The following is a 19,118-nucleotide window of genomic DNA, read 5'->3' as shown; positions in this document are numbered from 1 at the left end:
TGAAATTGTCCCGCTGTAACCAACTGCTCGGCAGACATTTTCCTCCACAGCACATGTACAGATACAACCCCTGATGCGCTGATCCCCGCGTTCCGGGTCACTGCTTTCTTGACCATAACTTGAAAGCACACTTGCACAGGTTACTGTAAAGTAAAAGTGATTGTCTCCTTCAATACAGCACACGCTTTCTCCATTGACACTCCAGCAGTTTACTTGAGAAGACATATTGTTTCCTAGGTAAATGTCCACTTGTTGCCGATAGCAACCACTGCCACGACCATGACTTGGAAGCACACTTGCACTAATCACTGTAGAGCAGACATTACTTTCTCCACTGACACTCCAGCACTTTACTTGAAAAAACATAGTCTTTCTTAGGTAAATGTCTGGTCGTTGACGGTAGCAACCACTGCTGTAACTCAGAGGAAGTCCCGGACGAGCCCTCAAATGTAGCACTGCCTCCGTAGGACTTGCTGTATGATGACTTGTTGGGCCTCCTCTGATTACCAGCACACATTCACTTAGGGTACAGTTCACACATTCATCCTTATTCCCAATAGCTCATTACTCAATAAACAGTCCAGGGGTGTTGGGTTTTAGTATTTATTGTGGAACTTGGATGGGAGAAGAAAATAGTGGGATACTCCACCTGGAACGATGTACATCGGACAAGGACAGCTTTCACTTGGCTTCACCAGGTTGCTTGTGGAAGCAGTCACACTGCTTAAACCATACTGCCACATGTATGGAAAGGGTTAAGTCTCCTAGCTCTTTCTCTCCAGCAATTGACTTGGTGATCTACAATAACTTCAGCATACTCTCTAGCATCCTGTTTACTGACACCCGTCCACTGACTCTTCTATCTGCAGGGGTGCCCCCCCCCCAAGGTCAGGCCCCTTGACACAGATCTGTACTCACTGTACTGCAGAATCAGATCCTTCAGTGTCTCCCCTCTCAGTCAGCTCCACAGGACATCCGGGTTCAGTTCCTCTCTAGCTCTCTAGGCCTCAGGTCGACTACCTGAGACCACATGACACCTCTACAGAGAAGAAGCAAGCCGCCTCCTTCCTCCAGGACTCTGCTATCCAGACGAAAGACCCCAAGCACATGTGCTCTTGGCTTTTATACAGTATCCCAGCATGCACCATGGCACTTTCCTCTGCCAAATCACCAGGGCTGTTTTAAACGCCTGTGCACTCATTTGTCAGGTTTCCTCCCACTGTCCTATAAGCCTCCCTATTGGACCAGTGTGAAACACTCTGCAGACAGACTGAGTTGCACCTGAGCACATTGAGCAGACCTCACTAACAGATCCTGCTCTCTGGTAGGCAGAGAACAAATATAGTTTTACCTGCAATCCCTCTGGTAAGCAGACAGGATTCAAACTATACTCTCTCTCTAGCACCTACCTAGGATGGTACTACATATATATATATAGTACTAATTTTATATCCACCCCTAATGCATAAGCATAGAATTTTAAGCTTGATAAATGTATGTTTTTATGGTTCTTGATCTAATTACATTATGATAGATATACAAGCAATGAATGATTCTTAATGGAGGAGGGAGAATTGTCTGAGTACTACTGCATTAGATAGAAAATGCAAATATAACCATGCACCTACAATATTTTTTTGAAAATCACAAGGTCTCTAATAAGCCTGTCATAGAGAACAACATGTATCGTGTTTATTGCATTAGTTGCTCAACAAGAGAACATTTTATTTACCTTTATTTACATTTGCACTAAAGTTATTAAAGAGTATATTTCATGAAATGAAACATAAAATAATTATGCTACAGGGAAGAACAAGACCTGAAAGAATCAGTGGAGCATAAAAGGTGAACTATTCATCTAAACAACTATAACTTTCATCCATGTTATATAGTTAGCCCCCAGGTGGCTGTAGGGGGAAGTCCAGTGATAGCAGTGACATTAGCTATTGATAAAGCCAACAACTTCAGCAACCAGAACAGCTGTCTCTCTGAAAAAAAAAAGCATATCTAATCACCAGTGTTACTATCTAACGCACATGTTTCAGGGTTGTTGACAACATATTTTACTTAACCACTTAACCACTTTCTTAATGACCAGGCCATATTTTGCGATTTGGCACTGCGTTATTGTAACAGACAATTGCGCAGTTGTAACCAAAAAAAATTGATGTCCTTTTTTTTCCCACAAATAGAGCTTTCTTTTGGTGGTATTTGATCACCTGTGCGATTTTTATTTTTTGAGCTATAAACAAAAAAAGAGCGCCAATTCTGAAAAAAGAAAAACAATATTTTTTTCTGCTATATAACATTCTCAAAAAATTACTTACAATACATTTTAGGCCAATTTGTATTCTGCTACATATTTAAAAAAAAAATCACAATAAGCGTATTTTGATTGGTTTGCGCAAAAGTTGACGCGTCTACTAAGTGCGGGAAACATTTATGTAATTTTTACTGTTTTTTTTTTTACTAGTAATGGCATCGATCTGTGATTTTTAGCGGGACTGAGACATTGCGGCGGACAGATCAGACCCCTAACTGACATTTTTGACACTTTTCGGGGGACCATTGACATTACTACAGTAATCAGTGCTAAAAATATGCACTGTTACTGTAATAATGACACTGGCGGGGAAGGGGTTAACACTGTGGGTGATCAAGGGGTTAAATGTGAGCCTAAGGGAGTGTTTCTAACTGTGGGGGGCGTGGCTTGTGAAATGATCATAGAGACCTCTGTTCCTATATAGAAGAATCACAGAAGCTCTGTGATCATTCCAGGGAGAAGAAAGGTCAGCTGTGTTTACAACAGCTGACCGTTTTTCTCTCTCAGCGGGGAGCGATCTCGGGTGTCAGGCGGCAATCTGAGCCACTTGCTCCCGTGCATCGCAGTCCCCGCTGCCCAGTGGTAGCGGGAGTGCGCCGGTGGCGGCGCGCTTGCCCCCTAGCTGCAGGCGCGTGACTGACGTAGGTCTACGTCGGTTTGCGCAGGAGGGCCACACTGCCGCAGTAAAAAGGCGCCGGTTGGTCGGCAGCCGGTTAAAGTGGAATTTTAGTCATAAAATAAAGTCCTGTTAGATCACTTCAGGCTGGCCCATTTTGCAGGTATAGCTACGTAAAACATAAAAAATAAGTGCCTATACTGTTTAAAATCTAGTAATACACTGTCTCACCCTGCTCTGCACATGCTCAGTTGCTCTCCTATTTTAGGCATTTTTAGACACTGCTGAGTTTGAGAGGCCAATCGGCTGACAGCCTTAAAGCAGAATTAAACCCTCCTATACCTTACAGCCGAAGGTGCTGCTTCAGTTTAAACTGCAACTGCCATGGTCCTGCACATAGTTTAGTTACACAGTTAGCCATGTTGAAAAAAGACACAAGTACATTCGGCTCAACCAAAAAAAAACAAAAAACAGTAAAGAAAACCCAATCATACAATCCCAAATACACAATCCTATACCCGCAGTTGATCCAGAGGAAGGCGTAAAAACCCCAACAAAGCATAATCCAATTTGCTACAGTAGGGGACAAAAATTCCTCCCTGATCCCCCAAGAGGCAATTGAATATTCCCTGGATTAACTTTACCTATAAATATTAGTACCCATTTATATTATGTACACCTAGGAAAGAATCCAGGCCATGTTTAAAGCAGTCTATTAAGCTGACCAGAACCGCCTCTGGAGGGAGTCTATCCCACATTTTCACAGCTCTTACAGTGAAGAAACCTTTCCCTATTTGGAGACAAAATCTTTTTACCTCTAGACGCAAAGAGTGCCCCCTTGTCCTCTGTGTTGACCTTATAGTGAATAACTCAACATCAAGTTCACTATGTGGACCCCTATGTATTTATACATGTTGATCCTATCCCCCCTTATCCCCTCTTCTCAAGAGAGAATACATTCAGTTCCTCTAATCTATCCTCATAGCTGAGCTCCTCTATGCTTCTTATTAGTTTGGTTGCCATTTTCTGCACTTTCCCCAGTTGCCTAATATCCTTTTTGAGAACTGGTGCCCAAAACTAAACTGCATATTCCAGATAAGGTCTTACTAATGATTTGTACAGGGACAAAATTATATCTCTCTCTCTGGAGTTCATGCCTCTCTTAATACAAGAAAGGGCTTTGCTTGGCATTACATGCTAATATTAAGCTTAGGATCTACCAGAACACCCAAATCCTTCTCCGCTATGGATTCCCCCAGTTCTAGTCCCACTAGCATGTATAATGCATGCATATTCTTAGCCCCCAAGTGCATAGCTTTACATTTATTAACATTCAACCTCATTTGCCACATAGTTGCCCAATGAAACAGTGCATTGAGGTCAGCTTGTAAGTTGGAGACATCCTGTAAGGAAGTTATTCCACTGCAAAGCTTGGTGTCATCTGCAAAGACTGAAATGGTACTTTTAATCCCAGACCCTATATCAGGGGTCTTCAAACTATGGCCCTCTAGTTGTTCAGGAACTACAATTCCCATCATGCCTAGTCATGTCTGTGCATGTCAGAGTTCTACAATGCCTCATGGGATGTGTAGTTCTTCAACTGCTGGAGGGCCGTAGTTTGAGGATCCCTGCCCTATATCATTTATAAAAGGTATTAAAAAGTAAGGGTTCCAACACTTAAACTTGGGGTACACCCCTGATAACCTTAGACCATTCAGAGTAAGAATCATAAACTACTACTCTTTGAATTCTGTCTTTTAGCAAATTTTCTATCCATTTACAAACTGATCTTTCCAAGCCTGTAGACTTTACCTTACACATTAGCCGTGTGTGGGGAACTGTGTCAAACGCTTTTGCAAAATCCAAGTGTACTACATCCACAGCCACCCCTCTATCCAAGGTTTTAGTTACCTCCTCATAAAAAGAAATCAGGTTTGTTTGACAACTTCTGTCTTTCATGAATCCATGCTGTCTGTTGCTTAAAATATTTTCTTCCAACAAGAACTCATCTATGTGGTCTTTTATTAAACTCTCCAGTATCTGCCCAACTATACGTAGAAGTTAAACTAACAGGTCTATAGTTACTTGGCAAAGACTTTGATTCCTTTAAATATAGGCACCACATTGGCCCTACACCAATGCAGTGGTACTATTCCAGTTCTTAACGGGTCCCTAAAAATTAGAAACAAAGGCTTTGAAATGACAGCGCTCAATTCTTTTAGGATGCATGGGTGGATGCCATCTGGTCCAGGTGCTTTATTCACCTTTATTCTGTCTAAATATTTCTGGCCAATATCAATTTTGAGCCATTTTGGATCATTTGGGGCTGTGTCAATACCATCCTTATTATGGTCATGAGCTCCCCCATGCTCATTTGTATACACAGAGCTGAAGAAAGTATTTAATATATTTGCCTTCTCTTTGTCCCCAGTGATCCACTCCTGATTATTTTGTAAAGGGCCTACATGCTCAGACCTAACCTTTTTACTATTAATATATTTGAAGAATTTTGGGTGGTTTGTCCTACTATCTTTTACAATCTGTCGTTCATTTGGAATTTTTGCGTCCTTGATTTCCTTTTTTCATATTCTGTTATATTCTTTATAACAATTAAACTATGATAGTGTTCCTCCATTTTTATATTTTTTGAAAGCTCTTTTCTTATTATTTATAGCTTTTTTAACTTTGGCCGTGAGCCACATAGGTTTTATTTTAAGCCTTTTAAACTTATTGCCCATGGGAATATACTTTGCAGTGAGTTTGCATACAGTCTTTTTGAAAAATTCCCATTTCTGTTCTGTGCTCATCTATGCCAAAATTCCCTCCCAGTGTAAATCCTGGAGAGCATCCCTCATCCTTGGAAAATGTACTCTCTTAAAGTTAGGTGTTTTTATATTTCCTGTATACATTTTTTGCTTACAGCTAACATTAAATTAATTTATATTATGGTCACTGCTACCCAGATGTTCTTTTATATGATTAATAAGCTCTCACCTATTTTGCTTGGCAGACTTCTGGAATTGGTGAACAAACACTTTATTTCATTTTTGCATATTTTTTTATTTTGGTACAAATAGTACCATTTCCAATGGTTGTTTGTAACATGGGAACCTTCTTATCCTCTGCCATAACTCTCCCCCCATCTTTCCCCTTTCCACCCACCAATAGGGGTAACCTAACTCACCCCCCCCCTCAATCCTAGTTTAAAAACACCTCCAGACTTCCTATAAAGCTCTCCCCTAGCAGAAAAGGCCCCTTCCATTTAGATGCAAACCATCTTTAGCGTATAGGTTGCCCTCCACTGAAAAGTGAGCTCAGTGCTTTAAAAACCCAAATCCCTTCTTACACCAGGTCTTTAGCCATGCATTCAGCTCTCTAATCTCCCCCTGTCTTTCCTGTGTTGCGCATGGCACAGGCAATATTTCAGAGAGTATCACCTTGGAGGTCCTTCCCTTCAACTTGCAGCCTAGTTTAATAAATTGGTTCTTAAGGAGCCTCCACCTTCCATATATTCTGTCATTGGTTCCAATGTGAACCAAGACAGCTGGGTCATGCCCAGCCCCCCCCAGTAATTTAGCAACTCGGTCCACCACATACCGAACCCTGGCACCAGAAGGAGAGGAACAGGCACCGCTGAGTGTAGCATACATTTTATTACATAACAATATATAGTAGTAACTCACATAGAAATATAATTGAGTCCGTGTTCCATGTTCCTAGATCACTTTCTGTGTGCAGTCTCTCCGCATCCCGACTGGCCCACAGCCAAATTGATGACGATACAGGAAGGACCGTGGAGGAGCTGGATCAAGTGGAGGCAGCGGTGAACCGCAAGCCTTCCGGAAGTGACGTAACGTGTTTCGGAGCATGCTCACTAAGCTCCTTCATCAGACGTATGCAAACTCTCTACAGCGGCGGTCATAAAAGGACCCACACCGTAAATGACTATGGCAGATGTCAGAGGACAATGCAGACAACAACAGGAAGTGTCCCATTGCCATGGATAATACAAAAATAATACAAAACTCTGATTACATCTTCAATACATACTGGGAATAAGAATATATAAATATATATTAATATATATATAGCATAGAGTTATGGGTAATCTATAAAAACGATGTAAAACACTAAAAACCAACACACATATATATATACTGAGTATGTGCGGGGTGTCCCTAATATTAATATGCACAACAAATATAAATGAGAAAAAAAGAGGGGGAGATAACAACAGAAAAAAAGGAAAATATGAGAGAAAAAAGAAAAAAGGTGAAAATAGATAATGATTAATACAAAAAAATAAAATAATTAAAAATTAAATAATAAATATAATAAATATAAAAGTAATAAAAAATATCTAGAATATAAATATATATAAAAATATATATATATATATATATATAAAAAAAAGAAAAAGAAAAGAATGTGTATATAGAATGTCCATATGTCACACATAATTTTGATGATACTTGGTTAAATGTAAAAAAGATGACTCACAGAACTCACAGAATGGTATTAATATCTAGTTCTTCGTTGAGTCCCCCGGGTGAGAGGACATTCAGGTCATATATTCAAAACGTTTCCCTTTGGCAGAGTCGCTTAAACCTCTCTGCCTCAGGGATACCCTTTGGGATAGACTCTATCACCCAGACACGTAAGCCATTGGTGGACTTAGCGTGATGGTGGAGGACATGTCTTGGGACACTATGTATGTCTTTTCCTTCTTGGATATAGCGTCTATGTTGGCCAAAACGTGCTCGCAACGCCCGTATGGTTCTGCCAACATAATGCAGACCACACGGGCACACTAAGCAATATACTACAAAATTGGAAGAGCAGGTATGAAACTCATTTATCCCATACCTGGTCCCCTTAACAACAAATTATTTTTGGCCATGTGTGACAAATTGGTATGTCAAGCATAACGGCTTACGGCATTGGTACATGCCGGTTATTTGAAAAAAGATAGGGATGGGGACAAATACTTTTTGATTTAAGTTTACTAGGAGCAATTTTCATTTTGATGCTAGAGGCCTTCCTGTATGAGAAACTGGGTTTGATGGGTAGTTGGGATTTTAAGTGGGGATCTTGAAGCAACAGTGACCAATATTTCCTTACTACTTGTTCCATCTGCCTCTTGTCCTGAACCCTGGCACCAGGGAGACAGAAAACCATTTGGTTGAGGTGATCCTGGTGACAAATCAGTCCTTCTCATTATAGAATCCCCAATTACTACCAACTGTCTAGGCCTACCTAGTCCCCTCACCGTCACCACATCTATTAGACAGTCTGGTCTCCTGGCTGTTAGGGATAGCAGTGAAATCTAGGGCTGCCACCTCTGAGCTTGCCACCCCCACATCATAAGCCAACATGGCAAATCTGTTAGGGTGCTCAAACCCAGGGCTGGCCTTCCTTTTCTTTGAGCCCCTACCACTCCCTCTGACTGTATTAACCCATCTTCCTACCTGATAATCCTGACTTAACCCTCCAACCTCCCCATTAACCCCACTAGCCACCTGCTCAGGGAGCAGAGGACCACTTTCAAGGTTGTCAGTTCTGCCCAGTGTTGCAATTTGCTCCTCCAGATCGCTAATGTGAGCTTCCAGAAGGGCAACCCGCTCACATCTGTCACAGCGGTATCCATCCTGGAGCGGTTGCCCTGTTATATGTATACATCCAGCACACTGCGCACACTGCGCACAACCTTCAATCTTGCTAGCACACATTTTCCCGGTTACAACAATAATACAACTAATAAAAAACTTTAGATGTTACTTACTGGTCTGAAGACTCCTGTTCTAAACTCTGGTTTTTAACCTTCCTAGCGGTATTCCCGAGTGTGACTCGGGGTAAGATTTTAGTGCCAAAAGCGGTAACCCCGAGTCACACTCGGGGTAGCGCTAGGAAGATCGCTGGATGCTGGAGGAGGTTTTACTTACCTTTTCTCCGGGATCCAGCGAAGACTGCGGGCGGTGTGCGGCGGCGGAGCTCTCTCCCGATCGTCTGCGAGCCCCGGCTTCCGTCTCCGGCGACGTGACGTCCGCCGGGGGGTGGAACCGGCGGCAAATTCGAATGTAAAATGCACCAAACACACTGATATCGTTCAAAATAAAATAAAATCACATTACATTACCCCCCAGTGCCCTTTCCTGCAGTTTTACTGTACTTTTTATGTAAATATATGTATATATATATATATACATATATATACAGTATATATATATATATACATATATATACAGTATATATATATATATACGTATATATATATACACATATACATATATATATATATACACACACACACATATTATATATATATATACATATATATGTATATATATATATATATACATATATATATATATATATATATATATATATATATATATATATACATACACACGTATATATATATATATATATATATATATATATATATATACACACGTAATTCTTGTGAATGAGCAGCCCAAACCAACTGTATACATTATATATATATATATATATATATATATATATATATATATATATAATATATGTATACATAATATATGTATACATACATATATATATATATATATATATATATATATATAATATGTATAATAAATGTATACAGTTGGTTTGGGCTGCTCATTCACAAGAATTACATGCTTTCAGCACCTAAAATAATGGTACCGCTTTCAGCACCTAAAATCCAAAAGAATCATACCGCCAGGGAGGTTAACTCACCACTTAGTCAAGGTCCACTTGGACAGAGATCCAGCAAGCAAAAAGGTGGGAATTTGATAATATCATCTTTGATGAAACACGTCAGGATGTGGCGTGCTGACGTCATCCCCACGTGATCCACCTTTGAAGGACGGGCGAGCGGAGCCGTCCGGCCGGCGGCTCGTACATCCCTCTCCTTACATGCTATCATCTTCTGGTGTTTGTAAGTTTTATTCTTTTTTTGTTAATAAACACATTTGGGGTTTTACACTATGGCTCTCTCCTCTGTGTTCTCCGGCTGATCCTTGATTCACCATCTGAGCCCTGAGCCCTTTGGAGAAGCCCCGAGTTGAGCGATAACCACTGGATTCCCTATCCACTCATCCATCTGTTGAGCCGGTTGATTCTACTTTGGGAGCTTGAGCTGAGCTTTACATCTCTGCTTGTTTAACCATTGAAGTTGGTAAGAGTACCTATACACACTACTGGTCATCCGGTCTGCATGTTCGGTGTCCCCTCTCTCTTTGTTACGCTTTACCTTCATCCATCTGGTAAGCAGCCATCTTCACTGGATTGATACCCTACACATTCCTCTGTTTGCTCTTTCTTCATTTAGCATCCGGTAAGGGGTACCTACGGAGTTTATTTGGTGGTTGGTGTCTTATTCATCTATATGCACTGACTCTCCCCCCACGAGACTTGTTGTGTGCACATCACTTGGGTGTCGTTTTGTTTTTTGTTTATGGTTTTACGCTATGGCGTTTGCCTTGTTTTATTCTTCATAATTCAACCCACACGTTGCTGGAGTTCCATACTGACATCACGAGGTCCCCTGATCCCCAACTTCTGAGGCGGATCTGGAGTCACCCTATATTGTTTGGCCTTAACCTATCGTATCTCTGGTAAGCGGTACCTGAACAAGGCTTGAATATCACTTCTGGTGTTTAATCTCATTTAAAGTTGGATTTACACTATGGTGTCCATTTTCTTTTATTTTAATGCCCCTTGCTGAGAAGCCCCATCGCCATTGGGTGAATTAATGTGTCACATCCGTGAGGACAAGTGAATACTCATCATATGGCTTCTTTCCATCAGCTATTTGGTAAGGGGTATCTGCACAAGTCTTCACATCTTTATTTTGTCATTGGACTTTTTATGGACTATTTCAGTTGATGGTTCAACACACAGCGCAGCTTATTTTTTACTATACTTACTAAAAAAAAGGTGGGAAGCTCAAGAAAGAGCAAGCTCAGAAATGAGTCCTGCAGAAATTTACAGTCAGGTCCATAAATATTGGGACATTGACACAATTCTAATCTTTTTGGCTCTATACATCACCACAATGGATTTGAAATGAAACAAACAAGATGTGCTTTAACTGCAGACTTTCAGCTTTAATTTGAGGGTATTTACATCCAAATCATGTGAACAGCGTAGGAATTACAACAGTTTGTATATGTGCCTTCCACTTTTTAAGGGACCAAAAGTAATGGGACAGATTAAACAATCATAAATCAAACTTTCACTTTTTAATACTTGGTTGCAAATCCTTTGCAGTCAATTACAGCCTGAAGTCTGGAAGACATAGACATCCCCAAACGTTGGGTTTCATCCCTGGTGATGCTTGGTCAGACCTCTACTGCAACTGTCTTCAGTTCCTACTTGTTCTTGCGGCATTTTTCCTTCAGTTTTGTCTTCAGCAAGTGAAATGCATGCTCAATCGGATTCAGGTCAGGTGATTGACTTGGCCATTGCATAACATTCCACTTCTTTCCCTTAAAAAAACTCTTTGGTTGCTTTCGCATTATGCTTCGGGTCATTGTCCATCTGCACTGTTAAGCACTGTCCATTGAGTTCTGAAGCATTTGGCTGAATATGAGCAGATAATATTGCCTGAAACACTTCAGAATTCATCCTGCTGCCACATCATCAATAAATACAAGAGAACCAGTTCCATTGGCAGCCATACATGGCCACGCCATGACACTACCACCACCATGCTTCACTGATGAGGTGGTATGCTTTGGATCATGAGCAGTTCCTTTCCTTCTCCATACTCTTCTCTTCCCATCACTCTGGTACAAGTTGATATTGGTCTCATCTGTCCATAGGATGTTGTTCCAGAACCATGGAGGCTTTTTTAGATGTTGTTTGGCAAACTCTAATCTGACCTTCCTGTTTTTGAGGCTCGCCAATGGTTTACATCTTGTGCTGAACCCTCTGTATTCATTCTGGTGAAGTCTTCTCTTGATTGTTGACTTTGACACACATACACCTACCTCCTGGAGAGTGTTCTTGATCTGGCCAACTGTTGTGAAGGGAGATTTCTTCACCAGGGAAAGCATTCTTTGGTCATCCACCACAGTTGTTTTCCGTGGTCTTCCGGGTCTTTTGGTGTTGCTGAGCTCACCAATGCGTTCTTTCTTTTTCAGGATTTTCCAAACAGTTGATTTGGCCACACCTAATGTTTTTGCTATCTCTCTGATGGGTTTGTTTTGTTTTTTTCAGCCGAATGATGACTTGCTTCACTGATAGTGACAGCTCTTTGGATCTCATATTGAGACTTGACAGCAACAGATTCCAAATGCAAATAGCACACTTGAAATTAACTCTGGACCTTTTATCTGCTCCTTGTAAATGGGATAATGAGTGAATAACACACACTTGGCCATGGAACAGCTGAGCAGCCAATTGTCACATTACTTTTGGTCCCTTAAAAAGTTGGAGGAACATATACAAACTGTTGTAATTCCTACACCTTTCACCTGATTTGGATGTAAATACCCTCAAATTAAAGCTGAAAGTCTGCAGTTAAAGCACATCTTGTTTGTTTAATTTCAAATTCATTGTGGTGGTGTATAGAGCCAAAAAGATTAGAATTGTGTTGATGTCCCAATATTTATGGACCTGACTATATATAGCACCTAAAGCACCTGTGACCAATTAACCACTCCCCTTAATTAGTAGTCTGAAGGAAGGAAAGAAAGAAAAAAAGGCTATTTAAAAAATTACAGAAAATGAGTAAAAAAGGAAAAAAAATAAAAACTGCAAGGAAAGACCCCCTAAAAATGCAAAAAACAATTACCAGCAGTCTAAAGCAAAACTGATTATCACTCTTCACTCACATTTCCCACTTTTCAGCCTCCAAACAGCAAATCTGGCATGTGATCAGTTATGACACCAGCCATTTGATGGTATGACAGTTTTGAATGTAACTGTTTTTTAAACCGTTAAATCAATGGGATTAGTTCCACTTTATCATTTACTGTTGTTTGGGGGCTCTGGGCTTCAACAAAATTGCAGTCTCTAGCAAGAAGCAAATTGTTATGGGTAAAGTCTTGCTTTTACAGTAAGGATGAGTGGAGGGATTTAGGCAAAAATTATGTAATTATAGATTTTGCTGTGAAATTCTGCCAAAGTTAAAAACTCCTCTTTTGCTTTCACTGCTTAGGTGACATTTGTCTTAAAAAAAGTTATATTCTTTTTTATTTTTAGCTTTTTTTTGGGTGGGACACTCTGTTTAGGGCAGTTTTTAACCACTTCCTAACTGTGGCTACAGCACAAGTCTGTTGTCCTGGAAGGGTGTCCACAGATGTCCTCCCAGAACCAGGCCACTGCCACTCCCCCTGGGGCGAGTATCTGGTGCGCTGTGTGATCGCTGTGTCCTTTGGACACGGCCGATTACAGATCGTGGTAAAGGACCAATCACAGCAGCCCTTTACCACGTGATCAGCGGTGTCCAATCTAGTCAGTGACAATTTAGTGTAAACAGAATAGCCAGAGTAAAGAGCGAGGAGAGATGGTAACTGGCAATCCTGATGGGGATATGTACACAGATAACCAGGCACTGATCATCAGTGCCCTGATTATAGGTGCATCAGTGCTGCCAATAATTCCACATCAGTGCTGCCTGCTGCCCATCAGTGCCCATTAGTGCTGCCTTTCAGTGCCCTGATTATAGGTGCAGCCCCATCAGCGCTGCCCATAATTCCACATCAGTGCTGCCTGATGCCCATCAGTGCCCATTAGTGCTGCCTTTCAGTGCCACCTATCAGTACCGTCTATGAGTGCAACCTATCAGTTTCGCCTATTAGTGCCTATCAGTGCTGCATATCAGTGTACATATCAGTGCAACCTCATAAGTGCCTCCTCACCTGTGCCCATCAGTGCCACCTCATCAGTGCCCATCAGTGCTGCCTCATTAGTGCTTATCGGTGCAGGCCTATCAGTGCCCATCAGTGCAGCCTCATCAGCGCACATCAGTGAATGAGTAAAATTACTTATTTACAAAGTATTATAACATAAACTATAAGAAAATGTGTGTTTTTTTTTAATTTTGCATCTCTTTTTGTTTATTAAACAAAAAATAAAAAAAACAGTGGTGATTAACCACTTTACCACCGGAGGATTTTGCTGTCTTACGTCCAGGCCACTTTTTGCGATTCGGCGCTGTACGACTTTAACTGACAATTGCACGGTCGTACGATGCTGTACCCAAACTAAATTTATGTCCTTTTTTTCCCACAAACAGAGCTTTCTTTTGGTGGTATTTGATCACCTGTGCGATTTTTACTTTTTGCGCTATAAACAAAAAAAAGAGCGTTTATTTTGAAAAAAATAACAATATTTTTAACATTTTTTTATATGAAATTCCCCCCCCCCCCAAAAAAAAATTTAAAAATCAAAATTTTTTTAAATTTTTGGCCAATTTGTTTTCTGCTACCTATGTTTGGTAAAAAAAATCACAATAAGCGTATTTTGATTGGTTTGCGCAAAAGTTATTGCGTTTACTAACTAAGGGAAAGATTTCTGTCATTTTTGGTGTTTTTTTTTTTAACGAGTAATGGCGGCGATCTGCGATTTTTTTTGCGGGGCTGCAACATTGCGGTGGACAAATATGACCCTTGACTGACATTTTTCACACTTTTGGGGGTACCAGTGACATTTCTACAGTAATCAGTGCTATAAATATGCACTGTTACTGTAAAAATGACACTGGCAGGGAAGGGGTTAATTTTATTGGAGAGGGAGGGGTTAATGTATGCCTGGTGCTTACTAACGTGTGTGGGGGGAGGTGACTGAGTGACACAGGGACAGATCGCATGTTCAGCTATGCTGAACCCTGCAATCTGTCACTGTTTGTCACTTAGGAGATCCGCCCGCTCTGTTTACACAAGCGGGCGGATGTTCAAACTTGATTCCCCAACGATCGGGGAAGAGCAGCGGCAATCGCTGCTGCTCCTCCCCTGGCCTGACTCCTGCTGTGACTGAAAACAGCGGGAGTGCACCTCTGGCGGCGCGCGAGCACCGCCTACAAGGGGAGGAGTCCAGCGACGTAGGTCTACGTCGCTGGACGGAATCGAGCCACTTTGCCGCAGTACAGTCAACGTGACTGGTGGCAAGTGGTTAAACACCACCAAAAGAAAGCTCAATCTTTCTCAAAAAAAATGATAAAAATGTAATGAGTACAATGTTGCATGACTGTGCAATTATCGTTCAAAGTGTGACAGTGCTGGAAGATGAAAATTGGCCTGGTCAACAAGCAGGTATGAGTGGTACTTAAAAACTTTGTGTGTGTGCTGTAACTTTGTATGCCTCTTTTTTTCCTTTCCTACGTATATTTAATTATTATTTGTGTACTGTTGCTGTAGTTTTTTTTTTCAATTACTTTTTCCTGTCTATTTTTCCTCCCAATTTTCACAAAAATTTTGTGGAGATGAAAACTCTTCATTTTTTGTCATCCCAACGTAGGAGCAAGAGCTGCCTGACACCTTATTACTTTGTTAGATTATAATTTTACCTAAAGTGTATGTAAAGCCAAAGCTTTTTTTAACATTTTTTTTTAATAGAGTAGGGAGGAGTTAAAACCCCTATCAGGTTATTTTTTTCTCCTTTGTCCCTCTGTGGTGATTGGCCTTCCCTTTCTGCCCTATAGATGCAACAGGAAATTAGATAAAAGCTCTTCAGAGTGAATTATCTTCTTAAGCTGGCCTATGCATGGTACAGTTTTTTTTTCTGTTCAGCCAAAAGCGGCATGTGCTGATCTAGCAAAAAATGTTTAGCAGGACCATATATGAGAAGTCGATCAAGAGTCTAACCCTTCCATATCCATATCCAAATCTAAAAAAAAAATAGTATATTATTTAGGCCCATCTCTTATTTATTTATGTTGCAAGTATTTAAATGTAACTTGTATTTCAATTCTTAAAAATACTGTATCAGTTTAGGCTGCTTGAAATTCAATTTTTGTGCTAGAAAGAGATTAAATTTGAGCTCCATGAAACATAAATGACCAAATGCAAGTTTTTAGTACCAATCACATATATTTTAAATGAGTTCTATGGTGTGATGGAGCTGAAAAGGATAAAAAAAAAATCAGCCATTTATTCTGAGCTGAATACATCTTTTTAGACAAATGAACTATAGTTCCAAAGAGGTAAAATGACAGGTAAAGATAGCTGTGAAGGTGAGGACAATGGCACTGAATAATGTAATAATGTGCACAGGGGCTTCAATTCCCTGAAAAAACTTCTTGAGAGAATAAATGAATGAGCAGTATAAAAGGTGCTGCATAGGAGTCATCTAGAACAACCAGCTCAATACTTGGATCTATCATGTACGTATAGTGTCATTGCCCTGCGGTCTTGATCATACAGCTGTGGCTTGAAAATATGATTAGATAAATTGTAAGTCCTACTTTTCAGGTATCACCATCATCAGGACTAATGGAGCCTATCAGCACATTCAATTGAGAAAACGTGAAATAATACACACTACTGATTTTAGATCCTTATAAATACATTAAAATCAGAAAAGGAAAAAATAATAGTAGATTTTTAGAAAGAGCTAACACATATAAGGTATTAGGTATAAATGTAATGATTCATATTTGTGTAATAGAAAGATATGCATGTGGGTTTTTACAATGATATGATAATACAATAATAGGTAGACAGAATCTCTCAATATATTGTAGAAAGATATCTACAAATATGATAACTACTAAACAGTTTTCCCTAGATGCAAATCCTAAGTAAATTGAGCGATGTTTTTTCTTTTTTTTTTTACTGTACTTTTTTGTGTTTTACATTCTTGTCTATTTAAATCAGAATGCATTCTCTTTAATGCTACCAAATAGTAATGACAGGCTTTATAATATATTGCCAACAGAGGAGGTTAGAGGAAATAATCCTTTATTGCTTTTCATTTGGGTGCTGCCTAAATTTATGCTATGAAAGATTTTGGTGTTTGGCGATGTCCAAAAACGACTGAAAAAGCAGTTACACTGTTTGCCCACTAATACTAAGACTACTTCAAGACATTAATATTTACCAAGGACCTACACCTCCATGTGTGCGTGAGAGAGTTAGTTAATATACTTACCCTTTCCCTAGCTTCTGTAGTGCAGGGAGTGATATTGTCTTCTTTCTGCTGAGATCTCAAGGAATCCAATAAATGAAAATCTCATACAGGGTAGTAATGTCTTCTCATGAGATTTTGCACTACTCTGCATTTCTCTGAATCTCTCTGGAAGGGTGGTGACATCACCCTCATCTAGGCGCTGCAGGCAGAAGGGGAAAAAGGTAAGCATAATAACTAACTTTTTTCCCCCAAAGGTGGTTTTTACATATTTCTCCAGCAAATTAGGATTTGGAAGGGCACCCCCACTAAATAAGCAGGCCTTGCTATTTCAATGTAAGGTCCACTTTAATAATATGTGAGCAGGGGAATCTATTGCATTTTAAATTTTTTAGATACAATTGTAAATTTGAAATAAACCTGTAGTCCATCTTACTCTGCTAAACTAAGCTCCCTCTGGATGTAAAGCAGAAAAAAACAACAAAATACTACCTTTGGTTCAATTGTGTTGATGCAAATTCTGATTTCTGGAAGTTGGCATTTGCATTTAAGTTTAGGCATACCCTGTTACTTTATGTGGACAAGCACAGGCCTAGCAATAGATTACGCAGGCACAGAGCACAGACATATGGGCTTGCAGGAAGGTGGTATTAATACTACTGTTAAATGGGTGACTTTTGGTTGCAGCAGCTGGAGGTCTGAGCACGTGGATGAACTGACCAAATCTGGCCATTTAGTTCATCCATTAAGTGACTGAAACTCCAAACAAGCTAAGTTCAGGTCTAGCTCATGGTCCTCCTGAACCTGATTCACATCCTTAGTCTCCTCCATTGCCCCTTGCATGATCCCTCAATTCCTCAAGAAAATTAATTTAAATATCCTTAACCTCATAAAAATGATTACAAGAGCAGAGTGGTCCCCAATTTCTTTATGATGATGGATGCTTTCTGTTAGTGCATTGGAGATTGGTCTCCCTAATTTTTTTTTCCTATTAAAGTTATAGCCCAATACCTTTACTCTTAACTTTGGGTTAATTATTGTGTCCACTGTGTGTTATATTAGCTTTTCGTTGCTGTCATGTGCTGTACATACAGGGGAGATTTACTAAAAACCAGTTCACACAGAATCTGGCGCAGCTGTGCATAGTACCCAATCAGCTTCTAACTTCAGCTTGTTCAGTTAAGCTTTGACTATAAAACCTAGAAACTGACTATTTACTATGCACAGGTGCATCCGATACTGTGTACCACTTTTAGTTATCAATCCTCTACCTCCCCCCCCCCCAACTTTTTGCCTTTGCTTTGCAGCTGGCTTACATTCCTGAGTAAGTTTTGACAGCCAGAGCTATTATAGATATATTGGTCTTGATTTACTAAAACTGGATGTTAGACATTCTTTATATAGCCCTACAGAACAAGCAGTGCACAGTCCACATGTGTTTATCTGCTGCTTAACTCAGACAGGAAACAGGAACTTTATAATACAGAGAAAATATATGGAGTTTACCATAGAGCAGTTACACTTATAAAAACTGCCATCTACTGGCTGAAAAGTATATCTGGAGCTGTTGTACAAAAATACATTAACAGTGTATTCCAACACCCCCCAGTCAACAACTACTCCTTATAGAAGTCCCATTTCAGAACTCAGCTTTATAAATCTGTTTATTGTTTCTTGTTTTGTCAAAGCATCTGCAATCTTCATCAGCAGCTCTGATCCACTTTTGTTTCTAATGAATTGGAAGTCTGTGCATCTCATCCCATGAATCTGGCTCTGGTTTTAATGCTACACAAGCAACACAGGACAGACACCTAGGGATGCCTTTATTGCTACTGATGGATTGCCTGAAACCTCTTCTTGCCTGGTTTCTTCTTTTACAGAATGTAGATTGTCTGCGTCTATATCTGTGTCACGTTATTGCTTATCTTTATGTGACACTGATGTGGAATTTCCGTCAGTTGGAAGTGTTTGTGTTAGTTCATGAAATTTTGAACACACTGAAGTTTCCTCAACAATTATACTTCTACTGATGGTTACCTTGTTTGTGTCTTGGTGTAGACTTCTATATCACTTTTGAAATTCATTGTACCCCACAAGTACACC

This window comes from Pelophylax lessonae, assembly GCF_965119305.1.
Source record: "Pelophylax lessonae genome assembly, chromosome: 5".
NCBI lineage: Eukaryota > Metazoa > Chordata > Amphibia > Anura > Ranidae > Pelophylax > Pelophylax lessonae.
This window is presented reverse-complemented; position numbering follows the sequence as displayed.